Genomic DNA, 7,395 nt, shown 5'->3' on the forward strand with positions numbered 1-7,395 from the left:
AAGGAGATAAGATTTGGGTAATTTAAAGAGAAAATTTGACATACTACAACTAATTAGTGGGTTAAAATACATGTAACACAGCTACTGAATAGGCTGAGCTACAGAGGATAGTGACCTAACTTTGTCCAGGTAGCAAAAGCATGAGAAACTTTATTTCCAGTTAACCAACAAAATTCTGGACGGAAGGTATGGCTCAAGGGATAATGTATCATGCTTGAGCAAGAAAGCGTAGAATGTGAGGTTCAGAGTTCATTCCAATATGTGCGCAGAAATTAAATTAAAAAAACTAACTCAGTATTGACAGATTTCTAAACATTAGCATAAACACTTCATGTTTATAATATAAAATAATTTTGACTATTACTAAAATTTTCAGTGCTTTCAGTCTCATTAGTATGTATTAAATAATCATTTAGTAAATTATTTAAGTATCTAGCAGGACAATTTTTATAATGCTTTGGTTATTTTTGAGAAACAACTAAGGACATAAGTATGCAATTAGAATTTCATAGTCTTGTCTTTAAAATATAGTACAATCTCATTTTGTATACTTCATCATCTCAAGAGAAAAGTAGAATCTGTTGCTTTATTATTAAAACCACTTTTAATATATTTTGCATATCCCATGATTTTTCAGTATTCTGACATTTATTTACTTATTAGATGCTTTAAATTATGCCTTTTGCTTCAAAGCCTGACACAAGATTCATAAAACCTTTCATTAAATGTTTAAATAAGAAGAAGGAACAATCAGATAGTAACATAATAACCAAACAATAGAGCTCTCAGCATCAAACCACAGATCTTATTTATTGAAACAGACTCCTTACTTAGAAGAAAAGAATTGAGTGTGGCTTTTTGTTTTATGTATTATTAATGCCTAAACTGAGCAAAATAAAATTTGAATTTTGTACAAGGACCCTTATGTTTAATAATTTAAAAAGTTGATCAGCTGGCCCCTCCTTGGCTAATTCTTTGTCCAACTTGTTCAATAATTCAGCCGCTTTATTAACAAGGATGGTTTATAGTTAGAAAAATTTATACAGTTCACCCTGAAATGATATGATAGAAATTTATGAAAACCATAAACACCTTGAAACAGTGTTGTATATCCATTGTACGTAACTTGTATTAAAGCCATTACTTCATCAATATACCAAAAGAAGCATGTGTTTACTATTACAAATATGAGAGGAAAAAATTCACAGCATTTCAATAGCATGATTTACTGAAAAGCCATTCAAACTAGGATGGACAATTGTTATGTAAAAATATAATAACGGCTGGCTGCCAGTAACTCATGCCTGCAGGCTTCATTTTCCCTGGGGCTGAGATCTTAGTATCAGGGTTTGAAGCCAGACTGGGGACGAAAGTTCATGGGCCTCTTATCTCCAACTAATTACTCAAAAAAAAACCAAAACCCCCAATACAAAACCTAGAAGCGAAGCTGCGGTTTAAATGATAGTGTGATAGCTTTGAACAAAATTTGTTCAGGGCCAAAGCCAAGACCTTGAGTTCAAGACCCAGGACTGACAGAAAAAATTAAAGGAAAACAAACAGCAACAACAACAACAAACATTTCTCTGAAAGAACTTCCAATTCTCTTATGATTCTTTAGTAGAGCACATTGTGACATCCAGCAGATATTCAATAAATGAGTTTTGCATTGATTCATAAAGATGTATTTTCCTTTAAGAAGGTGTCATAATTGTGCATGATTGTTTCCACTAGTAAAATTTGTATTCTCCATATTGAGGCATTTTTGAAAACATAGGAAACATGCTTGGTGACTTATGTTTTCTTAAATTACTTTTGTAAGCTGAACATTTTAATGGTATTTCTGGCCAGAAGAGTTAGTATTGAGTGATATTGGTTCTGATTTTAGCTTCAAAGCATATTAAAAGTCAGCAAACACATTCATTATTTCTGAAAATCTCTGGTTTTGAAAATGAGGGATATATAGAGAGAGGTAAATTAAACTAATATCTTTCTACTTTATCCAACATATTTAAGATCCAGTGTTACAGTTATATGTTTCTACTCTCTTTCCTGATATTTTACAATGTAGATTGAAACAAATTTAATGTCTCATTATGACTTTTAAAACTTATTTAAGAGAAAGTACATGCTTTTCTGAATTAGATATAGCAAAACTAGTTTACTTGGTGTATCAAAACTCTAGAATTATTTTTCTGAAGAATAATTGTTGGTCTCATATAAAATCATATCCATCATCAAGCTCCCAGAAAAAAGTCATAAGATCATTCAAAGAAAAATGGAAGCAAGTATCAACTATATTATATTTTTAATAAAGGAGGAAGGTAACTTTTCTAGTATTCTTAAAGATAAATGTATTCGAATAGAATCTATAGCTTTAGTCATTCTGTACACAGATTCCCAAAACTCATTCATCCTATGACTTGAAGTTTACTTTGAGAAATACCTCACCATCCCCTTAACCATGATAACCGCAATTATCTCTCTTATTGGGAGAACAAACTTGTTAGCTTTCAAACATTGTAATATCACAGAATTTCTCTCATTTTGTCTGAATAATATTCCAGTGATATGCATATAATATACACATGTGTTTATACATAAATATATATGTATACATATATGTAATATATTTTTATTGGTTCAACAATCAATCAGGACACTCTATTTCCATTTCTTGGTTTCAAAAAATAATATAAAAATAGAAGTGAAGGTGCACATGGCTCTTCAAAATGTTGACATCATTTTATTGGCAATGTACCCATAGACAAAACTGCTGTATATTAGAATTATGAATAATTTCTTGAAGTGTCCATAATGTTTTCAAATCCAAAATTCATGTGTATATTTATTTATATTGCTGTAAAAGTGATATTGAGTCCTTTGTTGTATAACTATTGGCTTTTCATATGTATGAAAATAGATATTTATTAATTATAAATATTTGATAATTAACTACTAGGCAAACTTGCACAAAATATCACTATTAATCCTTATAGATTCTAACCCTAATTCTACCCTGATGCCTTTAATGTTGTTTTGAAAAGTATTTCTGGGTGAGTTATCTATATTTTGATTTTGTGGGTTTTTGTGTTTTTTTCTATTCATCTAGACAACATGATGACATATGTTTGTTTCTCCAGCTTCTGAATATGTACATTATGCATGCTTTCCAGCTGTAGCAAATCATAATTTCCTAATATTCAGATGTAATTATACAAAACACACATGCTTTGAAAGTATCCTCATGAATTAGGCCTCATTAAAAAATAAGACTGTCTTTCTTAGAATTATTACCTTTACACTTTTATTCAACTGACACCTAATATTTCAAGCATCTATTTTTACTTGTAAGCAACAGAGTGTGACTATATAGGGGTCATTTCAGTGTACAAATGATATACATGAGAAAGAATGTAAATGATGGGGAGAAATGATAGTATATTCTAGGTTTTGCAAATAAAACAAAACCTCTAGTTGGAGACAGTAGTAATTAATTGTCTACATTTTCTAGCATTGCCCCTACAATCTGTAAGAGCTCTGAAGTTAATAAAATAGGCTATGGAATTTCACTCAGTTTAAAACATAGCATAAAAATTTTTTAAAGAAAGGAGAAACTTTCATAAAAAATAAGATATGGCACATTGACTTCTGACATAGAAAATTTATCAGAGATTAAGCTGTATAACTGCCTATTCAGACATCAGAATGTGAAGGCAGCTTTCACACATCAAAATTTCATGTTTACAAAGATAGTTATTTAGCTGGCAGAGCTGTGAAAAATGTTTAAAAAAATGTCCAGGTTCCAAAATTAAAATTTTCACTATTAATGCAATGAAAAATGTGCATTTTCAAAACTGAGTTTATGAATGGAAGTTGAGATAGGTAAAAATTAGACTAAAAGAACTGTATGTTAGAATCGGTAAATCAACAGCTGCATGATTTCAGTATTCCGGCCCCAATTACACAGTGTTGTTCAGCCATCAACAAAATCATCTGAATGAAAGGAGAGGTTTTATTAAAAATTCAGATGTAGCATAAAGGACAAAATAGGTGAAATTATTCAAAATCTCAAAGAGGTACGTTCTAGGATTTGCTAGTAGGATTTTTTAAAACTGTATAACTGAATATAAAAGTTTAAATCTAGCCAGGTGTTGGTGGCTCATACCTATAACCTTTGCTACTTAGCAGGCTGAGATCTGAGGATTATGGTTTGAAGTCACACCAGATAAGAGAGTCCATGAGACTCTTATCATCAATAAACTATCAAAAAGCCAGAAATGGAGCTATGGCTCAAGAATTAGAATGCTAGCCTGGAGCAAAAGAAGCTCAAGGACAGGGATCAGGGCCTGACTTCAAGCCCATGTCTAGGACAAATAAAAATCTTCAAGCTTAGCGGGGTGCCGGTAGCTCATGCCTGGAATACTAGCTACTCCGGAGGCTGAGATCTGAAGATCATTGTTCAAAGCCAGCCTGGGCAGGAAAAGCTGTGAAACTCTTATCTCTAATTAACCAAAAAATCGGAAATGGCACTGTGGCTCAAGTGGTAGATTGACCCTTTTGAGCTGAAGAGATGAGGGACAGTGGCCAGGCCCAGAGTTCAAGCCCCACGACAGGAAAAAAAAAAAGAATACCTGCCAGGTCATGGTGTCTCTCATCTATAATCGTGACTACTAAGAGGATGAGAACCAAGGACGAGGGTACAAACCTGCTCCAGCAGACAAATCCTCAAGTCCTCAAAATTCTTAGACTCAATAACTAGCAAATAGCTGGATGTGGAAGTTTGTATGAGTGGTAAGGCACCAGCCTTGAGTGGAAAAAGCCAAGCAATAGTATAAGGCTTTTATTTCAAACCCTAATACTAGCACCAAAAAAGACATAAATAAGAACCTAGTAGATAGTGGAAGTCACTGGAAGTCTGCTAAGCCACTGACTATAAAGTATTTCAATTAAAGATAAGCCCTTAGAGTATTCTAAAGGGAAACAACTTAGAATACTGCAGAAACTATATGCTTAGTAAAATAAAAATTAAAAAAAACCTATAACAGTCTTTTTTATGAAACAAATCAGGGGAGCTAAATACATTTTCTTAAGTAATAGATTGGTACATACTGAAATAAAACATTATGCTAAGAATACTGTTAGTTTAAGACTGCTTTGTTGTCACTTAATCTATTTTAAGTAGTTTTATGAAAAAAACAAACGTAGTTTGTTGCATTACTATCTTCTGTAATACCACTGGAATTAGTTAACTTGTTTTATATATTTTTCTGTGGAAGTCCTAAACTGCCAATGCCCATGATTGAGAATTTATTTTATTTTTTATTTATTTTACTTATTAATAAGTTTTTTATTGTGAAAATATCATACAGAGGCGTTACAATTACATGAGCAAGGTAATGAGTCTATTTCCTATCAAGCATTTTTGCCTCTTCCTTTGTTTCCTGGGAAAAGTGACATTGACAATTCAGTTAAGAGGAAGTCATTTCTAAGTATGGAAGATCCCTAATCCAGTGGGACTAATGTCTTAATATAAATAATATTTGGGCAAAAGTATACACTCAAGGAGAAAGGCAGATGTCATGGTGTTGTCTTTACAAGGTAAAGAATGCAATAGATTGTCAGAATACCACCAGAAATGAGTTGAGTAGGATCAATTGGATCTTCTTGAATAGTGTCCAGAAGAAACTAACACTGCTGATAGGTTTGATTTTGAATGTTCAGGTTTATATGAGGATATGAATTTGTGTTATAGTTCATTCAGTCTGTGGTAGTGTGTATGATTAAGTGAAGATGACTAATAATTATCCACACAAGTCTATTGTACTCCCAACAGAAAAAGATATATATATATATATATATATATATATATGTGTGTGTGTGTGTGTGTGTGTGTGCATATATATATATATATATAATACAATTACTAGTATATCATATAATGTCAAAATTTGTAGCATATACTTAGGAAGAGAGAATTTGTTCATAACTATAATACAGTTGTTATTTAATTATGACTGAAAGATGAGCATTGACATCATCATATGGAGAGAAAGAAAAATCCAGATAGTGGAAACAAAATAATAGAATTTCAAAAGTACATGAGTGTGAGAATTGAACGAAGTGATAATTCCCGGCAGACTTTGTGAAGAGAAACAGATATCCTCAGAATAAGCAGTTGTCTATGATAAATGATAAATTCCATCGGTGTTCCAAAATTGAATCTGTAACCAGTTGAAGAATCAAAATCGGATGAAATAATATGATGTCTCTTCAAGTTTGTAGCATTTGATAAAATTAATAAAGTCAGGTATATGATTTAATATGCTGGGAAACACAAAGGAAGTGTTCCTTTCAGGATGGAACTGACTTACCATACATGGCCAGAAAGTGGATGCAGAAACATTGTGTTAAACAAATTTTGCTAATATCTATTGTATCACATTTTTTTGGTTATCAAGTGTGAAAAAATGTAAGAAGTCTCTAGGACTCTCAGTTATAATACAACAAATCTTGGAAGATACATAAAAATTGTGTCTTTGATATAGACAGAATGTCCAGTATCCGTAAGCAGGAATTCTGGGTCTATCTCTGGAGGAGTCTTATCTGCTGCATCTACAGAAATGAACAAAAGATGTGTCCCCAAATCTCCTAAATCCAGTGCTTTAATAAATGGAGAGAAAAATGAAATAAGCAGATAGACTTCATTGCAAATGTCATAAGATATATAAAGCAGAATAGAATGGTATTAAAGTGACCTGGGGCATACACTAAGTTGAGAAGCACTCAACTTAAAGTAAGAAATTATCTGAGTCAAAGTCATTTATGTGAAAATCTCAGGGTAAAGAGCTCAGTCTGAGTGTAGGAAAACTAGAACAAACGTACAAATTAAACAATATTTTAGAGAAGAGTAAGAAGGATTGGGAAGCCAGATAAATGGATAAAGAAAATAGAGAAAAAACATACTAAATGAAATACCAAGAAATAAAACAGAAAAGCTTAGTACGTGGATATTTTAGTGCATATTTTCCAAGTGAATATTTTAGTAATTTAGTTCTAGCTACATGAAAATATTCATGAAAATATGGCCGTGAGTTGTCATAGGTTCTTACAAAATTCTACATTCTCAAGATCAGAAACTGGATCCACTAATGTAAAGTACTATGTCTTTTCTGTGTGCTTAAGTAATGTTTGATGCTACAAATGATACAGGGAAGATATTTATAAGATCTTTAAAAGAATACATACTAGCAAGCTGTGTTTTTTCATTTTTTATTGTGAAAATACTGTACAGATGAGTTACAATTACATGAGCAAGGTAATGCGTACATTTCTTATCAACCATTATTGCCTCTTCCTTTGTTTCACCTTCCTATCCCTTCCCATCTCCGCCCCCCT

This window comes from Dipodomys merriami, unplaced genomic scaffold, assembly GCF_024711535.1.
Source record: "Dipodomys merriami isolate MVZ:Mamm:240054 unplaced genomic scaffold, mDipMer1.0.p SCAF_1119, whole genome shotgun sequence".
Lineage (NCBI taxonomy): Eukaryota > Metazoa > Chordata > Mammalia > Rodentia > Heteromyidae > Dipodomys > Dipodomys merriami.